Raw genomic sequence first — 21,346 nt, forward strand, 5'->3', positions numbered from 1 at the left:
ACAGGCTAGTGTAGTATATGGACAGGCTAGTGTAGTATATGGACAGGCTAGTGTAGTATATGGACAGGCTAGTGTAGTATAGGGACAGGCTAGTGTAGTATATGGGACAGGCTAGTGTAGTATATGGACAGGCTAGTGTAGTATATGGACAGGCTAGTGTAGTATAAGGACAGGCTAGTGTAGTATAGGGACAGGCTAGTGTAGTATAGGGACAGGCTAGTGTAGTATATGGACAGGCTAGTGTAGTATATGGACAGGCTAGTGTAGTATAGGGACAGGCTAGTGTAGTATAGGGACAGGCTAGTGTAGTATACGGACAGGCTAGTGTAGTATACGGACAGGCTAGTGTAGTATAGGGACAGGCTAGTGTAGTATAGGGACAGGCTAGTGTAGTATACGGACAGGCTAGTGTAGTATATGGACAGGCTAGTGTAGTATAGGGACAGGCTAGTGTAGTATAGGGACAGGCTAGTGTAGTATATGGACAGGCTAGTGTAGTATACGGACAGGCTAGTGTAGTATATGGACAGGCTAGTGTAGTATAGGGACAGGCTAGTGTAGTATAGGGACAGGCTAGTGTAGTATAGGGACAGGCTAGTGTAGTATACGGACAGGCTAGTGTAGTATATGGACACGCTAGTGTGGTATACGGACAGGCTAGTGTAGTATAGGGACAGGCTAGTGTAGTATATGGACAGGCTAGTGTAGTATAGGGACAGGCTAGTGTAGTATAGGGACAGGCTAGTGTAGTATACGGACAGGCTAGTGTAGTATAGGGACAGGCTAGTGTAGTATAGGGACAGGCTAGTGTAGTATAGGGACAGGCTAGTGTAGTATAGGGACAGGCTAGTGTAGTATAGGGACAGGCTAGTGTAGTATACGGACAGGCTAGTGTAGTATACGGACAGGCTCGTGTAGTATACGGACAGGCTAGTGTAGTATACGGACAGGCTAGTGTAGTATAGGGACAGGCTAGTGTAGTATATGGATAGGCTCGTGTAGTATACGGACAGGCTAGTGTCGTATACGGACAGGCTAGTGTAGTATATGGACAGGCTAGTGTAGTATAGGGACAGGCTAGTGTAGTATATGGGACAGGCTAGTGTAGTATATGGACAGGCTAGTGTAGTATATGGACAGGCTAGTGTAGTATAAGGACAGGCTAGTGTAGTATAGGGACAGGCTAGTGTAGTATAGGGACAGGCTAGTGTAGTATATGGACAGGCTAGTGTAGTATATGGACAGGCTAGTGTAGTATAGGGACAGGCTAGTGTAGTATAGGGACAGGCTAGTGTAGTATACGGACAGGCTAGTGTAGTATACGGACAGGCTAGTGTAGTATAGGGACAGGCTAGTGTAGTATAGGGACAGGCTAGTGTAGTATACGGACAGGCTAGTGTAGTATATGGACAGGCTAGTGTAGTATAGGGACAGGCTAGTGTAGTATAGGGACAGGCTAGTGTAGTATATGGACAGGCTAGTGTAGTATACGGACAGGCTAGTGTAGTATATGGACAGGCTAGTGTAGTATAGGGACAGGCTAGTGTAGTATAGGGACAGGCTAGTGTAGTATAGGGACAGGCTAGTGTAGTATACGGACAGGCTAGTGTAGTATATGGACACGCTAGTGTGGTATACGGACAGGCTAGTGTAGTATAGGGACAGGCTAGTGTAGTATATGGACAGGCTAGTGTAGTATAGGGACAGGCTAGTGTAGTATAGGGACAGGCTAGTGTAGTATACGGACAGGCTAGTGTAGTATAGGGACAGGCTAGTGTAGTATAGGGACAGGCTAGTGTAGTATAGGGACAGGCTAGTGTAGTATAGGGACAGGCTAGTGTAGTATAGGGACAGGCTAGTGTAGTATACGGACAGGCTAGTGTAGTATACGGACAGGCTCGTGTAGTATACGGACAGGCTAGTGTAGTATACGGACAGGCTAGTGTAGTATAGGGACAGGCTAGTGTAGTATATGGATAGGCTCGTGTAGTATACGGACAGGCTAGTGTCGTATACGGACAGGCTAGTGTAGTATACGGACAGGCTAGTGTAGTATACGGACAGGCTAGTGTAGTATAGGGACAGGCTCGTGTAGTATATGGACAGGCTAGTGTAGTATAGGGACAGGCTAGTGTAGTATAGGGACAGGCTCGTGTAGTATAGGGACAGGCTAGTGTAGTATACGGACAGGCTAGTGTAGTATAGGGACAGGCTAGTGTAGTATACGGACAGGCTAGTGTAGTATAGGGACAGGCTAGTGTAGTATAAGGACAGGCTAGTGTAGTATAGGGACAGGCTAGTGTAGTATAGGGAAAGGCTAGTGTAGTATAGGGACAGGCTAGTGTAGTATAGGGACAGGCTAGTGTAGTATACGGACAGGCTAGTGTAGTATAGGGACAGGCTCGTGTAGTATATGGACAGGCTAGTGTAGTATAGGGACAGGCTAGTGTAGTATAGGGACAGGCTCGTGTAGTATAGGGACAGGCTAGTGTAGTATACGGACAGGCTAGTGTAGTATAGGGACAGGCTAGTGTAGTATAGGGACAGGCTAGTGTGGTATAGGGACAGGCTAGTGTAGTATAGGGACAGGCTAGTGTAGTATAGGGACAGGCTCGTGTAGTATAGGGACAGGCTAGTGTAGTATAGGGACAGGCTAGTGTAGTATAGGGACAGGCTAGTGTAGTATAGGGACAGGCTAGTGTAGTATAGGGACAGGCTAGTGTAGTATAGGGACAGGCTAGTGTAGTATAGGGACAGGCTAGTGTAGTATAGGGACAGGCTAGTGTAGTATATGGGCAGGCTAGTGTAGTATACGGACAGGCTAGTGTGGTATAGGGACAGGCTAGTGTAGTATAGGGACAGGCTCGTGTGGTGCTAATGATGGAGCGTATGCCCCTCCCCCAGAACCCTGAGGACCTCTGGGCCTATCACACGTTATTCTATCACCAAATCGGCGTTTCTTCATCCAATAAAATTATTCTCCTCCTCTCAATGGATTTCCACCAATCGCCCAACAAGGAAATGATGAGGTCATCGTACAACGCGCTTTTATTAATAAGCCCCTCCCACACTCTATAAGCTCCCCCCACATTCCAGTGCCCCAGAAGACCGGCACCAGCTCCATCAGCAGATTTCTATCCATTAATATCCTCCAAGTAGTTCCCCCAGCACCGCCCCGAGCAGGGGTGTCCAAACTTTCTAAGCAAAGGGCCAGTTTACTGTCCTTCAGGTTTTAGGGGGGCCGGACTGTGGCCAACGGGAGTAGAAACATTTCCAGCATCAGTTGGAGTAAATGCCCCATCTTTTGTGTCAATGAGAAGAACTGCACCCCATCGTTGGTGTCTTTGGGAGGAATTGTGCCCCATCATTGGTGTCATTGGGAGAAACTATGCCCCATCATTGGTGACATTGGGCCCCATCATTGGTGTCATTGGGAGGAATTGTGCCCCATCGTTGGTGGCATTGGATCCCATCGTTGGTGTCATTGGGAGGAATTGACCCACCCTAGAGGTCACTGGATCCCATTGTTGGTGTCATTGGGAGGAATTGTGCCCCATCTTTGGTGGCATTTGGGCCCTATAATTGGTGTTATTGGAAGGAACTGTGTCCCGTCATTGGGGGGAACTATGCCCCATCATTGGTGACATTGGGCCTCATTGTTGGTGTCACTGGGAGGAATTGTGCCCCATCATTGGTGTCAGTGGGAGAAACAATGCCCCATCATTGGGGCCTATCGTTGGTGTCATTGGGAGGAATTGTGCCCCATCATTGGTGACATTTGGGCCTCATTATTGGTGTCACTGGTAGGAAATTTGCCTCATGATCGGTGTTATTGGGAGGAACTGTGCCACTTTGTTGGTGACATATAACCAAGGGCCATATAAATGCAAGGGAAGGGCCGCATCTGGCCCCCGGGCCTCAGTTTGGAGACCACTGAGTTAGAGGAATGAAGGGGGTTGGCAGTGAAAGGGTTCATGAATTAAAAGGAATAAACATTTGACTCGGCAGTTAAAGGGTTAAAAATAGGAGGAAAATATGATTTGTCAGTTGAAGAGAATAAACCTCCCTAAAGGGGGCGCAGAGAGCAATAAAAACCAGACAGGGGTTCTAATCCCTCTCCACTCCATCCAACACGAACTATAAACAGGATCTCCTTTATTTATAATGTAACATATGGGGGAGAAATGGGGATACAATTATTTGGCGGTGAGAGGGTTAATGTGTGCGGTGGGGGAGGGGGAGGTTTTTTTTTTACTTGGTTTGGCAGTGAAAGGGTTGAAATAAATGAAGAATATAGTTTGGTAGTGAAAGGGTTAAATCTCATTCACAATGACATGTTCTTCCCGGAGCCGCGTCCCTATGAGATCCGTATTCCGATCCTACAGCCTGAATTCACAAAGCTCACAAATCAGGACGTGGCCCCTTTAAGAAAAATCGGCAGTTATTTTTTTTTTTTCTTGCCGAGTCATAATGAGATTTCAAAAACAACAACAACTCACGATGACTCAGCAAAAAAAAAAATAACTGACGATAATTTTTTTTAAAGGAAAAAAACCTGACAGGAGTTCTAATCCCTCTCCACTCCATCCAACACTAACCCCCGTATATCCAGCCATGTCCCCCGTATATCCAGCCATGTCCCCCGTATATCCAGCCATGTCCCCCGTATAACCAGCCATGTCCCCCGTATATCCAGCCATGTCCCCCGTATAACCAGCCATGTCCCCCGTATAACCAGCCATGTCCCCCGTATAACCAGCCATGTCCCCCGTATAACCAGCCATGTCCCCTGTATAACCAGCCATGTCCCCCGTATAACCAGCCATGTCCCCCGTATAACCAGCCATGTCCCCCGTATAACCAGCCATGTCCCCCGTATAACCAGCCATGTCCCCCGTATAACCAGCCATGTCCCCTGTATATCCAGCCATGTCCCCCGTATATCCAGCCATGTCCCCCGTATATCCAGCCATGTCCCCTGTATAACCAGCCATGTCCCCCGTATAACCAGCCATGTCCCCCGTATAACCAGCCATGTCCCCTGTATAACCAGCCATGTCCCCCGTATAACCAGCCATGTCCCCCGTATAACCAGCCATGTCCCCCGTATAACCAGCCATGTCCCCCGTATAACCAGCCATGTCCCCCGTATAACCAGCCATGTCCCCTGTATATCCAGCCATGTCCCCCGTATATCCAGCCATGTCCCCCGTATATCCAGCCATGTCCCCTGTATAACCAGCCATGTCCCCTGTATAACCAGCCATGTCCCCCGTATAACCAGCCATGTCCCCTGTATAACCAGCCATGTACCCTGTATAACCAGCCATGTCCCCCGTATATCCAGCCATGTCCCCTGTATAACCAGCCATGTCCCCTGTATAACCAGCCATGTCCCCCGTATATCCAGCCATGTCCCCCGTATAACCAGCCATGTCCCCTGTATAACCAGCCATGTCCCCCGTATATCCAGCCATGTCCCCTGTATAACCAGCCATGTCCCCCGTATATCCAGCCATGTCCCCTGTATAACCAGCCATGTCCCCCGTATAACCAGCCATGTCCCCCGTATAACCAGCCATTTCCCTCTGTATATCCAGCCATGTCCCCTGTATAACCAGCCATGTCCCCCGTATAACCAGCCATGTCCCCCGTATAACCAGCCATGTCCCCTGTATATCCAGCCATGTCCCCTGTATAACCAGCCATGTCCCCTGTATCTCCAGCCATGTCCCCTGTATAACCAGCCATGTCCCCCGTATAACCAGCCATGTCCCCCGTATAACCAGCCATGTCCCCCGTATATCCAGCCATGTCCCCTGTATAACCAGCCATGTCCCCCGTATAACCAGCCATGTCCCCCGTATGACCAGCCATGTCCCCCGTATATCCAGCCATGTCCCCTGTATAACCAGCCATGTCCCCTGTATATCCAGCCATGTCCCCTGTATATCCAGCCATGTCCCCCGTATAACCAGCCATGTCCCCCGTATAACCAGCCATGTCCCCCGAATATCCAGCCATGTCCCCTGTATAAACAGCCATGTCCCCTGTATATCCAGCCATGTCCCCTGTATAACCAGCCATGTCCCCCGTATAACCAGCCATGTCCCCTGTATAACCAGCCATGTCCCCCGTATATCCAGCCATGTCCCCCGTATATCCAGCCATGTCGAAACGAACGACAGATTGCAAAAGATAGTAGGACAAACCCCAAAAAATTCTTTAAATATATTAATAGTAAAAAGGTGAAGTCTGAGCATGTAGGCCCCTTACAAAATAATCTAGAGTGGGTGACTGGGGACAAAAAGAAGGCAAATTTATTAAATGTTTTCTTCAGCTCTGTGTATACAATGGAGCATGGGGGAGCTCATGTCCAAAATGGGGGTGGGAGTGACACAGCCCCAAATCCACAATGGCTCAAAAGTGATATGGTCCAGAAATATTTAGACAGAATAAAGGTGGATAAAGCACCTGGACCTGATGGCATCCATCCACGGATCCTAGGTGAGTTGAGCTCTGTCATTTCAAAGCCACTGTATCTAATATTTAGGGACTCATTAAAGACAGGAATAGTACCACTGGATTGGCGCAGGGCCAATGTGGTGCCCATATTTAAAAAGGGAACAAAGTCTTTACCAAGTAACTATAGACCTGTTAGTTTAACTTCTATAGTTGGGAAGATACTGGAACGTTTAATAAAAGACCACATGGATGAGTTCTTGCAGGAAAAAAACTATTTAAGCAGCAGACAACATGGATTCATGAAAGACAGAAGTTGTCAGACAAACCTGATTTCCTTTTATGAAGAGGTAAGTAAAACCCTGGACAGAGGCGTGGCTGTGGACGTGATATATTTGGATTTTGCAAAAGCGTTCGATACAGTTCCGCACACACGGCTCATGTGTAAGGTAAGGTCTACAGGATTGGATATATCAGTTTGTAAATGGATAGAAAACTGGCTGAAAGCCAGAATTCAGAGAGTCGTGGTTAATGATTCTTACTCTGAATGGTCCAAGGTTATCAGTGGTGTACCCCAAGGTTCAGTGCTGGGACCCTTACTTTTCAATATATTTATAAATGATATTGGGTTTGAGATCAAAAGTAACATTTCTGTCTTTGCAGATGACACCAAGCTATGCAGTGGAATAACGTCCTTACAGGATGTCTCCAATTTACAAGCCGACCTCAATGCTCTGTCTAATTGGGCGACTGAGTGGCAGATGAGGTTTAATGTTGATAAATGTAAAGTTATGCACTTGGGGGCTAAGAATATGCATGCATCATACATACTAGGGGGAGTACAACTGGGGGGATCTGTAGTGGAGAAGGATCTGGGGGTTTTAGTTGATCATAAGCTCAATAAGAACATGCAATGCCAAGCTGCGGTTTCCAAAGCGAGCAAAGTCCTTTCTTGTATTAAGAGAGGTATGGACTCCAGAGACAGAGATATAATTTTGCCCCCCCCTGTACAAATCATTAGTAAGACCTCATCTGGAATATGCAGTTCAGTTTTGGGCACCAGTTCTCAAAAAGGACATCGGAGAACTGGAGAAAGTGCAGAGAAGGGCAACCAAACTGATAAGAGGCATGGAGGAGCTCAGCTATGAGGAAAGATTAGAGGAACTAAATTTATTCACTCTTGAGAAGAGGAGAATAAGGGGGGATATGATCAACATGTACAAATATATAAGAGGTCCATACAGTGAACTTGGTGTTGAGTTATTCACTTTACGGTCATCACTGAGGACAAGGGGGCACTCTCTACGTCTAGAGGAAAAGAGATTTCACCTCCAAATACGGAAAGGTTTTTTCACAGTAAGAGCTGTGAAAATGTGGAACAGACTCCCTCCAGAGGTGGTTCTGGCCAGCTCAGTAGATTGCTTTAAGAAAGGTCTGGATTCTTTCCTAAATGTACAGAATATAACTGAGTACTAAGATTTGTAGGTAAAGTTGATCCAGGGTAAATCCGATTGCCTCTCGGGGGATCAGGAAGGAATTTTTTCCCCTGCTGTAGCAAATTGGATCATGCTCCGCTGGGGTTTTTTGCCTTCCTCTGGATCAACTGTGGGTATGGAGTTGGGTGTATAGGATTTTACTGTGTTTTTTTATTTTTTGTTTTTTGTGGTTGAACTGGATGGACTTGTGTCTTTTTTCAACCTGACTAACTATGTAACTATGTAACTATGTCCCCCGTATAACCAGCCATGTCCCCTGTATAACCAGCCATGTCCCCTGTACCTACTGTTAACGTGGCGGCGGCGGCGTTGGTGGCGGCGGGGGAAGTATTCTATTTTAGTATCGGCGGTATTAGCGGGAGTACGAGTACTCCCGCTAATACTCGGTATCGGTACCGATACTGGTATCGGTATCGGGACAACCCATCAATCTGGGAAATATATATCCTTTCATTTTATTTATTTTATTATATTTTGTTATTTTTATTAGATAATCATAAGGTTACAAAAAAAATAAATAAATCCGGATCACCTACTGAGAGTAGTATGATGTTACTATGGTAATGCTGTATTAACCACTTCCCTACCGCGTCATTGTGAAATGACGGCGGCAGGAACCCCTCCAGGAGGACGTCATGTGACGTCCTGGGCTTTGTGGGTGGATATCTGAATGATGCCTGCAGCTAGAGGCATCATTCAGATATCCTTCTCTTGTGCCGGCGATTGTGCACAACGTAAGAACGATCATAGCGGCGATTCCGCCGCTAGATCGTTCTTACAGGCGGCGGGAGGGGACACCCCCCCTCCCGCCGCCATCCGGTGCTTCTCCCGGCTCTCCCGTGCCAGCGGGGGCCCGGAGAACGAATCGTCCGGCGCTGGCAGGAAGCATAGAGATGGTCACCAGTCATCTCTATGACCGTCGGAGGACCCGGGCGCGATGTGATGACGTCACGCCCGGGTCCCTGTAAGTAAACAAAGCCGCAATTGCGGCTGCTAAGCAACAGCAAGCATGAGATCGGTGAATTTTTTTCACCGACTTCATGCTTTCCAGCCTGGAGGAGAGATGTGCGGTCTTATTGACCCCGCATCTCTCCATAAAGAGAACCTGTCACACACATTCATATTACAAGGGATGTTTACATTCATTGTAATAGGAATAAAAGTTATAATAAAAAAAAAAAAAAGTGTAAAAAAAGAAATAAATAAAAAATATATTTTTTACCGCCCCTGTCCCCAGTAGCTCGCGCACAGAAGCGAACGCACACGCAAGTCCCGCCGACATATGTAAACGCCGTTTAAACCACATATGTGAGGTATCGCCGCGTGCGTTAGAGTGCCAGCAACAATTCTAGCACTAGATCTCCTCTGTAAATCTAAACTGGTAACCTGTAAAAAAATTCAAAGCGTTGCCTATGGAGATTTTTAAGTACCGAAGTTTGGCGCAATTCCATGAGTGTGCGCAATTTTAAAGCGTGACATGTTAGGTATCTATTTACTCGGTGTAACATCATATTTCATATTTTACAAAAAAATTGGGCTAACTTTACTGTTTTGTTATTTTTTTAATTCATGAAACAATTTTTTTCCAAAAAAAAGGCGTTTGAAAAATTATTGCGCAAATAGCGTGCAAGATAAAATGTTTCAATGACCGTCGTTTTATTCCCTAGGGTGTCTGCTAAAAAAACATATAATGTTTGGGGGTTCTGCGTAATTTTCTAGCAAAAAAATTATGATTTGTACATGTAGGAGAGAAGTGCCAGAATAGGCCTGGTATGGATGGGTGTATAACTGCCCTGTATGGAAGTGGTTAAATACAGTGTGCAAAAAAATAAAATAATGAAAAAGGTAATAAACAAAAACAAATATTGTTTTTTTTATCACCGTCATTATTTTTACCATTATAAGTTAATAATTACAATGATATTGTTTCCTTTTTTATTTATCATTTTTTATATTGTCATCAATATTTGCTTTATTTATTTTTTGGTGCTACAATTATTATAAATCATTATTTAATTATTAATCGTATTTTTATTGGTAATATTCTTCTTATTATTACTAATATTATTAAGTGTATTCATATTTACAATAATAATAACATCATTCATATTAAATTATAATAAAACAAATCAAACATTCAGAATTATTACATTTTATTAATATTACACTAATATAAAATACAGGATTATCTCTGAATAACGATAAGGAATTTATTGGGATAAAATAATATCTAATAATAAAAGGAATTGATCGGCTGCAAGGGAGACCAATGATTGTTTACAGACACAGACACAATTTTCTCAGTGCTGGTCATGTGACCTGCAGTGTAAAAATAGAAGCACAGAGAGAAAACAAACATTCTGTTACCATGGTAACCTGCATTGTGAACATAGAGCTTTGTGATGTCACAGCTGCTGGAGCGAATAAATAGCCTGCAGGGGGAGGAGCTGTCAGTTGACAATAGGTCTTCACAGCAGAAGCATCTCTCTTGCAGAGCTCCTGACTGATTGATTTGTATTTCATCACATTATCTCCAGTGATTGGAATTCAGAGTCTATTGATTGATTGGCATTAATTGTCTAATCGTCTATTACTAGTACTTGGCATTTCCTGCCAGTTATTTTCTACAAGCAAAAATGAGGAACCAAATCCTTGTTATGATTGTTTCACTGTTACTCTCTTTGGGAGGACAGAGATATACCATCATCCAATCCCCAGAGGTCCACATGGATCAGGAGGGGCCCTCAAATGTCATCCGAGGGCCCCCAGAGGAGGGGATTGTGCAAACACAGCAGCCAGCGAAGATTCCGCTGATTTTTAGGATCCTGTATCCATGGGCTGTCCCCAGAGATGTCATCAGTGGGGCCCCAGAGACCCCAATGGAGCAGGAGGAGCCCACAAATGTCATCAGAGGGGTCCCAGAGGAGGAGATTGTGGAAACTCCACAACAGCCAGCGAAGATTCCGCTGATTTTTAGGATCCTGTATCCATGGGCTGTCCCCAGAGATGTCATCAAAGGGGCCCCAGAGACCCGCATGGAGCAGGAGGAGCCCACAAATGTCATCAGAGGGCCCCCAGAGGAGCTGATTGTGGAAACTCCACAACAGCCAGCGAAGATTCCGCTGATTTTTAGGATCCTGTATCCATGGGCTGTCCCCAGGGATGTCATCAGAGGGACCCCAGAGACCCGCATGGAGGAGGAGAACATGAAGAGGAAGGAGCAGCCAGTGGAGGAAACATTGAGAGGAAATGAAAATGACCCTCTAGAACCCATCAGCTGGTTTTTATCCCTGACCCGTCCTCCAGTCTGGTTTAGCTTGGCAGTCCTGATAACGTTTCTGATTCTGAAATACATCCTGCGCCAATATCACCTGGCCAGAATATTAGGACGTTTTATGATGTTCCAGGAGCTGATCGGATTGATTTATTTACTGATCGATATCTGGAACAGACGGGGGTCAGTCTTTGAGAACATAATCCTACCCCTCTATATAAATGCGGGTGATTGGGACCAATGGGTGGTCACCGGGCTCTGGTCAGTCTGGTCCAAGGGGTGGGTGGCCCTAGACAACACAGTGCCACCCGTCCTTATTAATATTGTTACTGAGCACCGGTCAGAATGCTGTCTGGGGGTTATCACCATGCTGGTGGTGCTGCTCCTAATATGTTTCAAGCCATTCTACCGACTGCGCCGACCAACAAGTAGCAACATCACCCCACCACCGAGTGACGCCATTTCCCCAAGTGACGTCATCTTACCAGCAAGTGATGACACCATTCCACAAACAAGTCACGTCATCATACCAGAAAGTGATGACACCGTTCTACCAACAAGTGATGTCATTATACCAGAAAGTGATGACACCATTCCACCAAGTGACATCATTATACCAGCAAGTGATGACACCAATCCACCAAGTGACGTCATCATACCAGCAAGTGATGACACCATTCCACCAACAAGTGAGAATGCAGAGAGCACCATGGAGGAGGCGGCCATTCCCATTCCAGAGTTGCATCTCCTCAAGCTTCCCTTAGTGCTTGGATAAGACAGCAAATAAAGGAGCACCAAGCAACAATGGAGGTTGGGCACACTGATATCGTCCCACGAAAGAGTGACATCATCCCACCAAGTGATGTCATCATTCCACCATCAAGGAAAAATGCAGCGAGCACCATGGAGGAGGCGGCCATTCCCATTTCCAGAGTTGCATCTCCTCAAGCTTCCCTTAGTGCTTGGATAAGACAGAAAATAAAGGAGCACCAAGCAACAATGGAGGTTGGGCACACGGATATCGTCCCACGAAAGAGTGACATCATCCCACCAAGTGATGTCATCATTCCACCATCAAGGAAAAATGCAGCGAGCACCATGGAGGAGGCGGCCATTCCCATTTCCAGAGTTGCATCTCCTCCAGCTTCCCTTAGTGCTTGGATAAGACAGCAAATAAAGGAGCACCAAGCAACAATGGAGGTTGGGCACACAGATATCGTCCCACGAAAGAGTGACATCATCCCACCGAGTGATGTCATCATTCCACCATCAAGGAAAAATGCAGCGAGCACCATGGAGGAGGCGGCCATTCCCATTTCCAGAGTTGCATCTCCTCAAGCTTCCCTTAGTGCTTGGATAAGACAGAAAATAAAGGAGCACCAAGCAACAATGGAGGTTGGGCACACGGATATCGTCCCACGAAAGAGTGACATCATCCCACCGAGTGATGTCATCATTCCACCATCAAGGAAAAATGCAGCGAGCACCATGGAGGAGGCGGCCATTCCCATTTCCAGAGTTGCATCTCCTCAAGCTTCCCTTAGTGCTTGGATAAGACAGAAACTAAAGGAGCACCAAGCAACAATGGAGGTTGGGCACACGGATATCGTCCCACGAAAGAGTGACATCATCCCACCATCAAGGAAAAATGCAGCGAGCACCATGGAGGAGGCGGGCATTCCCATTTCCAGAGTTGCATCTCCTCAAGCTTCCCTTAGTGCTTGGAAAAGACAGAAAATAGAGGAGCACCAAGCAACAATGGAGGTCGGACACAGGGATATCGTCCCACAAAAGACTGCCACCGAGTGATGTCATCATTCCACCATCAAGGAAAAATGCAGCAAGCGCCATGGAGGAGACTGACATTCCCATTCCCAGCGTCGCACCTCCTAGAGACCACAGCAACGACATCCCACAGAATGGTGGTCTCCTCCCACTACCGAGTTCCCTTATGTCACCAATGACCGATGACATCAATATGCTATTGGATTCCGTCATTGGTCAACAAAGGGCAACACTGGCTGTTGATCCCAATGTTGAAACTCGTAGTAACCCGTCTTCACCTACGGAAATTATTCCAGCTAGTGAAGAAGCGAAGGGCAACCAAGGAGGACCGCCATTAAACCGGATCTTGACTTTTCATAGCACTTTTGGCCGGGTGACTTCCTGGTACCAACCTCTGCCCCATTTAATTGGCTGGGCAAATATGACGTCCAATATCCAAGAGTTGCCAAGAGTGGAAATGTAGACATCAAGCTTTAAGGTTAATCAAAAATTTCACATTCTAAAGGGAAAGGTAGAACAAGGGGGAGGGGAGTATGGAAGAGGGAGAGAGGGAGGAAGGGGGAGGGGAGGTTGGAGAAAGAAGGGGAGTGAGGGTTTGGGGGAACCCCCACACCCCTTCCTTACCTCCAACCTCCCCTCCTCCTTCCTCCCTCTCTCCCTCTTCCATACTCCCCTCCCCCTTGTTCTACCTTTCCCTTTAGAATGTGACATTTTTGATTAACCTTAAAGCTTGATGTCTACATTTCCACTCTTGGCAACTCTTGGATATGAGGCGGCTTTCGGAGGACTCGGTTCCCCCCGGGTCTAGAAGGCCGTTTACCACCATCTCAGTCACTTTTTTACAGGTGATTATGTTTCATCAATGTATTGTCGATCGACATCAAATTTTCGAGGCGTGTGTTGGACCGGCGAGGAGAGGAGGTTGGAGGCCGGTATGTTTTTAAGGTGTGTGTTGGACCGGCGAGGAGAGGAGGTTGGAGGCCGGTATGTTTTTAAGGTGTGTGTTGGACCGGCGAGGAAAGGAGGTTGGAGGCCGGTATGTTTTTAAGGTGTGTGTTGGACCGGCGAGGAGAGGAGGTTGGAGGCCGGTATGTTTTTAAGGTGTGTGTTGGACCGGCGAGGAAAGGAGGTTGGAGGCCGGTATCTTTTTAAGGTGTGTGTTCTTTTCACAGCTGTACGAGGGTGGGGTACTGAAAACGTACGAGCAGCTGTGTAGAGAATACCAATTAGCCCCACGGGGCTTCTATCAGTACCTCCAGCTCCGGCATGCTCTACAGAAACAACAACAAACACGATCATTGGTGGTGACTTTACCGTCACCTTTGATGACGACGGTTCTGCAAGCAGAAGCTCGGAGAGGACTCATAACAAAAATATATGAGGGACTGTTAGCAACAATTCAGAGTCATGCTTCCCTTAGAAGCCGTAGGAAGTGGGTGGAAGACATTGGGGAGATAGATGGAGATCAGTGGGAGAGGGCGATTGAATCTGTTCCGGCGGTATCTGTCTCTGCGTCGCACAAATTGTCGCAACTCTTTATCCTACATAGGTATATACGTACACTGGAGTAGTATATGAATATAAAAATGTGGTATAATGTATGTCAAATAAAATGAAATGGATGCCGAATAGGCATATCTATGTATGAAATAAGAAAAGAAAAGATATAAAAATAAAGTGGATTTAAAAAAAAGGTGTGGTTTGGACCGGCGAGGAGAGGAGGTTGGAGGCCGGTATGTTTTTAAGGTGTGGTTTGGACCGGCTATGGGGAGGTTGGAGGCCGGTATGGGAGGAGTCTTTCTTTGCTGGAGAAATGAGAACTCTTCCCACCAGTGAGGTCCTTCATGGAGAAGTCCCAGGCCTCACTCACACGGGGTGTATGAATCTGTACCCTGTGTGGGGGCTGCAATTACCCCAAAGAGGACATCCATGTGGGTGCAGTTGCGCGGACGCACCCTGGGTGCGTTCGGGGCCGTGCACCGGCACCCACACAGATGTCACATTGGGAACAGCCGCTGCACCCCAGATGACAGCAATGGAACTGCCTACACGGGATGCTGGGAACACCTGTGCATCCCCATTGCGGTACACGCGGCCCTCCCATGGGGTACGGATTATTACCCCCCCTGTGAATGAGGCCTAAGTGTGAATAGAATATTTACCCCCATTGTGTTGGTAATTTGGGGACCACTGTACCCCTCTTTATTATTTGGGGTGTTTTATTATAGGAGTGTTATAGATTGTAGATTAGGAGAAGTTTGGATTTCTTCTGGAGGAATTTTGAGTGGACATCACTGATGTACCCCGCTCAGCGGGGGCGGGCCTTAGAGAACAGAGGCCGTATATGGGCAGCACAGAGGCTTAGTGGTGAGCCTTGCAGCACTGGGGTCCTTGGTTCAAATCCTGACCAGGACACTATCTGCATGGAGTTTGCATGTTCTCCCTGTGCTTGCGTGGATTTCCTCCGGGTTCTCCGGTTTCCTCCCACAATACATGCTACCTTTGCGTTGGTGGTGCAGTGGTTAGCACAGCTGCTTTCTAAGCAGATGACCCGGGTTCGATTCCCGGCTAACGCCATCTCCAATACTTGGAGTCCTCAGAGAGAAAAGCGCTATACAAGGTCATAGACTATAGTGGGACATTAGAGTGTCAGCTCCTGGGCTCAGTCATAGACTATAGTGGGGACATTAGAGTGTCAGCTCCTGGGCTCAGCCATAGACTATAGTGGGAACATTAGAGTGTCAGCTCCTGGGCTCAGCCATAGACTATAGTGGGACATTAGAGTGTCAGCTCCTGGGCTCAGCCATAGACTATAGTGGGACATTAGAGTGTCAGCTCCTGGGCTCAGTCATAGACTATAGTGGGGACATTAGAGTGTCAGCTCCTGGGCTCAGCTATAGACTATAGTGGGAACATTAGAGTGTCAGCTCCTGGGCTCAGCCATAGACTGCACTGGGGACATTAGAGTGTCAGCTCCTGGGCTCAGCCATAGACTGCACTGGGGACATTAGAGTGTCAGCTCCTGGGCTCAGCCATAGACTGCACTGGGGACATTAGAGTGTCAGCTCCTGGGCTCAGTCATAGACTATAGTGGGACATTAGAGTGTCAGCTCCTGGGCTCAGCCATAGACTGCACTGGGGACATTGGAGTGTCAGCTCCTGGGCTCAGCCATAGACTATAGTGGGACATTAGAGTGTCAGCTCCTGGGCTCAGCCATAGACTATAGTGGGGACATTAGAGTGTCAGCTCCTGAGCTCAGCCATAGACTATAGTGGGGACATTAGAGTGTCAGCTCCTGGGCTCAGCCATAGACTATAGTGGGAACATTAGAGTGTCAGCTCCTGGGCTCAGCCATAGACTATAGTGGGACATTAGAGTGTCAGCTCCTGGGCTCAGCCATAGACTATAGTGGGACATTAGAGTGTCAGCTCCTGGGCTCAGCCATAGACTGCACTGGGGACATTAGAGTGTCAGCTCCTGGGCTCAGCCATAGACTATAGTGGGGACATTGGAGTGTCAGCTCCTGGGCTCAGCCATAGACTATAGTGGGGACATTGGAGTGTCAGCTTTTGGGCTCAGCCATAGACTGCACTGGGGACATTGGAGTGTCAGCTCCTGGGCTCAGCCATAGACTATAGTGGGAACATTAGAGTGTCAGCTCCTGGGCTCAGTCATAGACTATAGTGGGGACATTAGAGTGTCAGCTCCTGGGCTCAGCCATAGACTATAGTGGGAACATTAGAGTGTCAGCTCCTGGGCTCAGCTATAGACTATAGTGGGAACATTAGAGTGTCAGCTCCTGGGCTCAGCCATAGACTATAGTGGGACATTAGAGTGTCAGCTCCTGGGCTCAGCCATAGACTATAGTGGGAACATTAGAGTGTCAGCTCCTGGGCTCAGCTATAGACTATAGTGGGAACATTAGAGTGTCAGCTCCTGGGCTCAGCCATAGACTATAGTGGGACATTAGAGTGTCAGCTCCTGGGCTCAGCCATAGACTGCACTGGGGACATTAGAGTGTCAGCTCCTGGGCTCAGCCATAGACTATAGTGGGACATTAGAGTGTCAGCTCCTGGGCTCAGCTATAGACTATAGTGGGAACATTAGAGTGTCAGCTCCTGGGCTCAGCCATAGACTATAGTGGGAACATTAGAGTGTCAGCTCCTGGGCTCAGCCATAGACTATAGTGGGACATTAGAGTGTCAGCTCCTGGGCTCAGCCATAGACTATAGTGGGGACATTAGAGTGTCAGCTCCTGGGCTCAGCCATAGACTATAGTGGGGACATTAGAGTGTCAGCTTTTGGGCTCAGCCATAGACTGCACTGGGGACATTAGAGTGTCAGCTCCTGGGCTCAGCCATAGACTATAGTGGGACATTAGAGTGTCAGCTCCTGGGCTCAGCCATAGACTATAGTGGGGACATTAGAGTGTCAGCTCCTGGGCTCAGCCATAGGACTGCACTGGGGACATTAGAGTGTCAGCTCCTGGGCTCAGCCATAGACTATAGTGGGGACATTAGAGTGTCAGCTCCTGGGCTCAGCCATAGACTATAGTGGGGACATTAGAGTGTCAGCTCCTGGGATCAGTCATAGACTATAGTGGGGACATTAGAGTGTCAGCTCCTGGGCTCAGCCATAGACTATAGTGGGGACATTAGAGTGTCAGCTCCTGGGCTCAGCCATAGACTATAGTGGGACATTAGAGTGTCAGCTTCTGGGCTCAGTCATAGACTATAGTGGGGACATTAGAGTGTCAGCTCCTGGGCTCAGTCATAGACTATAGTGGGGACATTAGAGTGTCAGCTCCTGGGCTCAGCCATAGACTATAGTGGGACATTAGAGTGTCAGCTCCTGAGCTCAGCCATAGACTATAGTGGGGACATTAGAGTGTCAGCTCCTGGGCTCAGCCATAGACTATAGTGGGGACATTAGAGTGTCAGCTCCTGGGCTCAGCCATAGACTATAGTGGGACATTAGAGTGTCAGCTTCTGGGCTCAGTCATAGACTATAGTGGGGACATTAGAGTGTCAGCTCCTGGGCTCAGCCATAGGACTGCACTGGGGACATTAGAGTGTCAGCTCCTGGGCTCAGCCATAGACTATAGTGGGACATTAGAGTGTCAGCTCCTGAGCTCAGCCATAGACTATAGTGGGGACATTAGAGTGTCAGCTCCTGGGCTCAGCCATAGACTATAGTGGGACATTAGAGTGTCAGCTCCAGGGCTCAGTCATAGACTGCACTGGGGACATTAGAGTGTCAGCTCCTGGGCTCAGTCATAGACTATAGTGGGGACATTAGAGTGTCAGCTCCTGGGCTCAGCCATAGACTATAGTGGGACATTAGAGTGTCAGCTCCTGGGCTCAGTCATAGACTATAGTGGGGACATTAGAGTGTCAGCTCCTGGGCTCAGCCATAGACTATAGTGGGACATTAGAGTGTCAGCTCCTGGGCTCAGCCATAGACTATAGTGGGACATTAGAGTGTCAGCTCCTGGGCTCAGCCATAGACTATAGTGGGGACATTAGAGTGTCAGCTCCTGGGCTCAGTCATAGACTATAGTGGGGACATTAGAGTGTCAGCTCCTGGGCTCAGTCATAGACTATAGTGGGGACATTAGAGTGTCAGCTCCTGGGCTCAGTCATAGACTATAGTGGGGACATTAGAGTGTCAGCTCCTGGGTTCAGCCATAGACTGCACTGGGGACATTAGAGTGTCAGCTCCTGGGCTCAGCCATAGACTATAGTGGGACATTAGAGTGTCAGCTCCTGGGCTCAGCCATAGACTGCACTGGGGACATTAGAGTGTCAGCTCCTGGGCTCAGTCATAGACTATAGTGGGGACATTAGAGTGTCAGCTCCTGGGCTCAGCCATAGACTATAGTGGGACATTAGAGTGTCAGCTCCTGGGCTCAGCTATAGACTATAGTGGGAACATTAGAGTGTCAGCTCCTGGGCTCAGCCATAGACTATAGTGGGACATTAGAGTGTCAGCTCCTGGGCTCAGCCATAGACTATAGTGGGACATTAGAGTGTCAGCTCCAGGGCTCAGTCATAGACTATAGTGGGACATTAGAGTGTCAGCTCCTGAGCTCAGCCATAGACTGCACTGGGGACATTAGAGTGTCAGCTCCTGGGCTCAGCCATAGACTATAGTGGGGACATTAGAGTGTCAGCTCCTGGGCTCAGCCATAGACTATAGTGGGGACATTAGAGTGTCAGCTCCTGGGCTCAGCCATAGACTATAGTGGGAACATTAGAGTGTCAGCTCCTGGGCTCAGCCATAGACTATAGTGGGGACATTAGAGTGTCAGCTCCAGGGCTCAGTCATAGACTATAGTGGGACATTAGAGTGTCAGCTCCTGGGCTCAGCCATAGACTGCACTGGGGACATTAGAGTGTCAGCTCCTGGGCTCAGTCATAGACTATAGTGGGGACATTAGAGTGTCAGCTCCTAGGCTCAGCCATAGACTATAGTGGGACATTAGAGTGTCAGCTCCTGGGTTCAGCCATAGACTATAGTGGGAACATTGGAGTGTCAGCTCCTGGGCTCAGCCATAGGACTGCACTGGGGACATTAGAGTGTCAGCTCCTGGGCTCAGCCATAGACTATAGTGGGACATTAGAGTGTCAGCTCCTGGGCTCAGCCATAGACTATAGTGGGGACATTAGAGTGTCAGCTCCTGGGCTCAGCCATAGACTATAGTGGGACATTAGAGTGTCAGCTCCTGGGCTCAGCCATAGACTATAGTGGGGACATTAGAGTGTCAGCTCCTGGGCTCAGCCATAGACTATAGTGGGACATTAGAGTGTCAGCTCCTGAGCTCAGCCATAGACTATAGTGGGGACATTAGAGTGTCAGCTCCTGGGCTCAGTCATAGACTATAGTGGGGACATTAGAGTGTCAGCTCCTGGGCTCAGCCATAGACTATAGTGGGACATTAGAGTGTCAGCTCCTGGGCTCAGCCATAGACTATAGTGGGGACATTAGAGTGTCAGCTCCTGGGCTCAGCCATAGACTATAGTGGGGACATTAGAGTGTCAGCTCCTGGGCTCAGTCATAGACTATAGTGGGGACATTAGAGTGTCAGCTCCTGGGCTCAGTCATAGACTATAGTGGGGACATTGGAGTGTCAGCTCCTGAGCTCAGCCATAGACTATAGTGGGGACATTAGAGTGTCAGCTCCTGGGCTCAGTCATAGACTATAGTGGGGACATTAGAGTGTCAGCTCCTGGGCTCAGCTATAGACTATAGTGGGAACATTAGAGTGTCAGCTCCTGGGCTCAGCTATAGACTATAGTGGGACATTAGAGTGTCAGCTCCTGGGCTCAGCCATAGACTGCACTGGGGACATTAGAGTGTCAGCTCCTGGGCTCAGCCATAGACTATAGTGGGACATTAGAGTGTCAGCTCCTGGGCTCAGCCATAGACTGCACTGGGGACATTAGAGTGTCAGCTCCTGGGCTCAGCCATAGACTGCACTGGGGACATTAGAGTGTCAGCTCCAGGGCTCAGTCATAGACTATAGTGGGACATTAGAGTGTCAGCTCCTGGGCTCAGCCATAGACTATAGTGGGGACATTAGAGTGTCAGCTCCTGGGCTCAGTCATAGACTATAGTGGGGACATTAGAGTGTCAGCTCCTGGGCTCAGCCATAGACTATAGTGGGGACATTAGAGTGTCAGCTCCTGGGCTCAGTCATAGACTATAGTGGGGACATTAGAGTGTCAGCTCCTGGGCTCAGCCATAGACTATAGTGGGGACATTGGAGTGTCAGCTCCTGGGCTCAGTCATAGACTATAGTGGGGACATTAGAGTGTCAGCTCCAGGGCTCAGTCATAGACTATAGTGGGGACATTAGAGTGTCAGCTCCAGGGCTCAGTCATAGACTATAGTGGGGACATTAGAGTGTCAGCTCCTGGGATCAGTCATAGACTATAGTGGGGACATTAGAGTGTCAGCTCCAGGGCTCAGCCATAGACTATAGTGGGGACATTAGAGTGTCAGCTCCTGGGCTCAGTCATAGACTATAGTGGGACAATAGAGTGTCAGCTCCTGGGCTCAGCCATAGACTATAGTGGGGACATTAGAGTGTCAGCTCCTGGGCTCAGTCATAGACTATAGTGGGGACATTAGAGTGTCAGCTCCTGGGCTCAGCCATAGACTGCACTGGGGACATTAGAGTGTCAGCTCCTGGGCTCAGCCATAGACTATAGTGGCACATTAGAGTGTCAGCTCCTGGGATCAGTCATAGACTATAGTGGGGACATTAGAGTGTCAGCTCCTGGGCTCAGCCATAGACTGCACTGGGGACATTAGAGTGTCAGCTCC

At 48.0% G+C, this 21,346-nt stretch overlaps 1 non-coding gene across 1 annotated transcript; it reads left to right on the top strand.

Moving 5' to 3' along the window:
* Window positions 1-15,521: 15,521 nt before the first annotated feature.
* TRNAR-UCU lies at window positions 15,522-15,593 on the top strand. The gene has a single exon. It is a non-coding gene; the product is annotated as a tRNA-Arg (tRNA).
* Window positions 15,594-21,346: the final 5,753 nt, after the last annotated feature.

The sequence above is a fragment of the Rana temporaria genome, chromosome 4 (genome assembly GCF_905171775.1).
Source record: "Rana temporaria chromosome 4, aRanTem1.1, whole genome shotgun sequence".
NCBI lineage: Eukaryota > Metazoa > Chordata > Amphibia > Anura > Ranidae > Rana > Rana temporaria.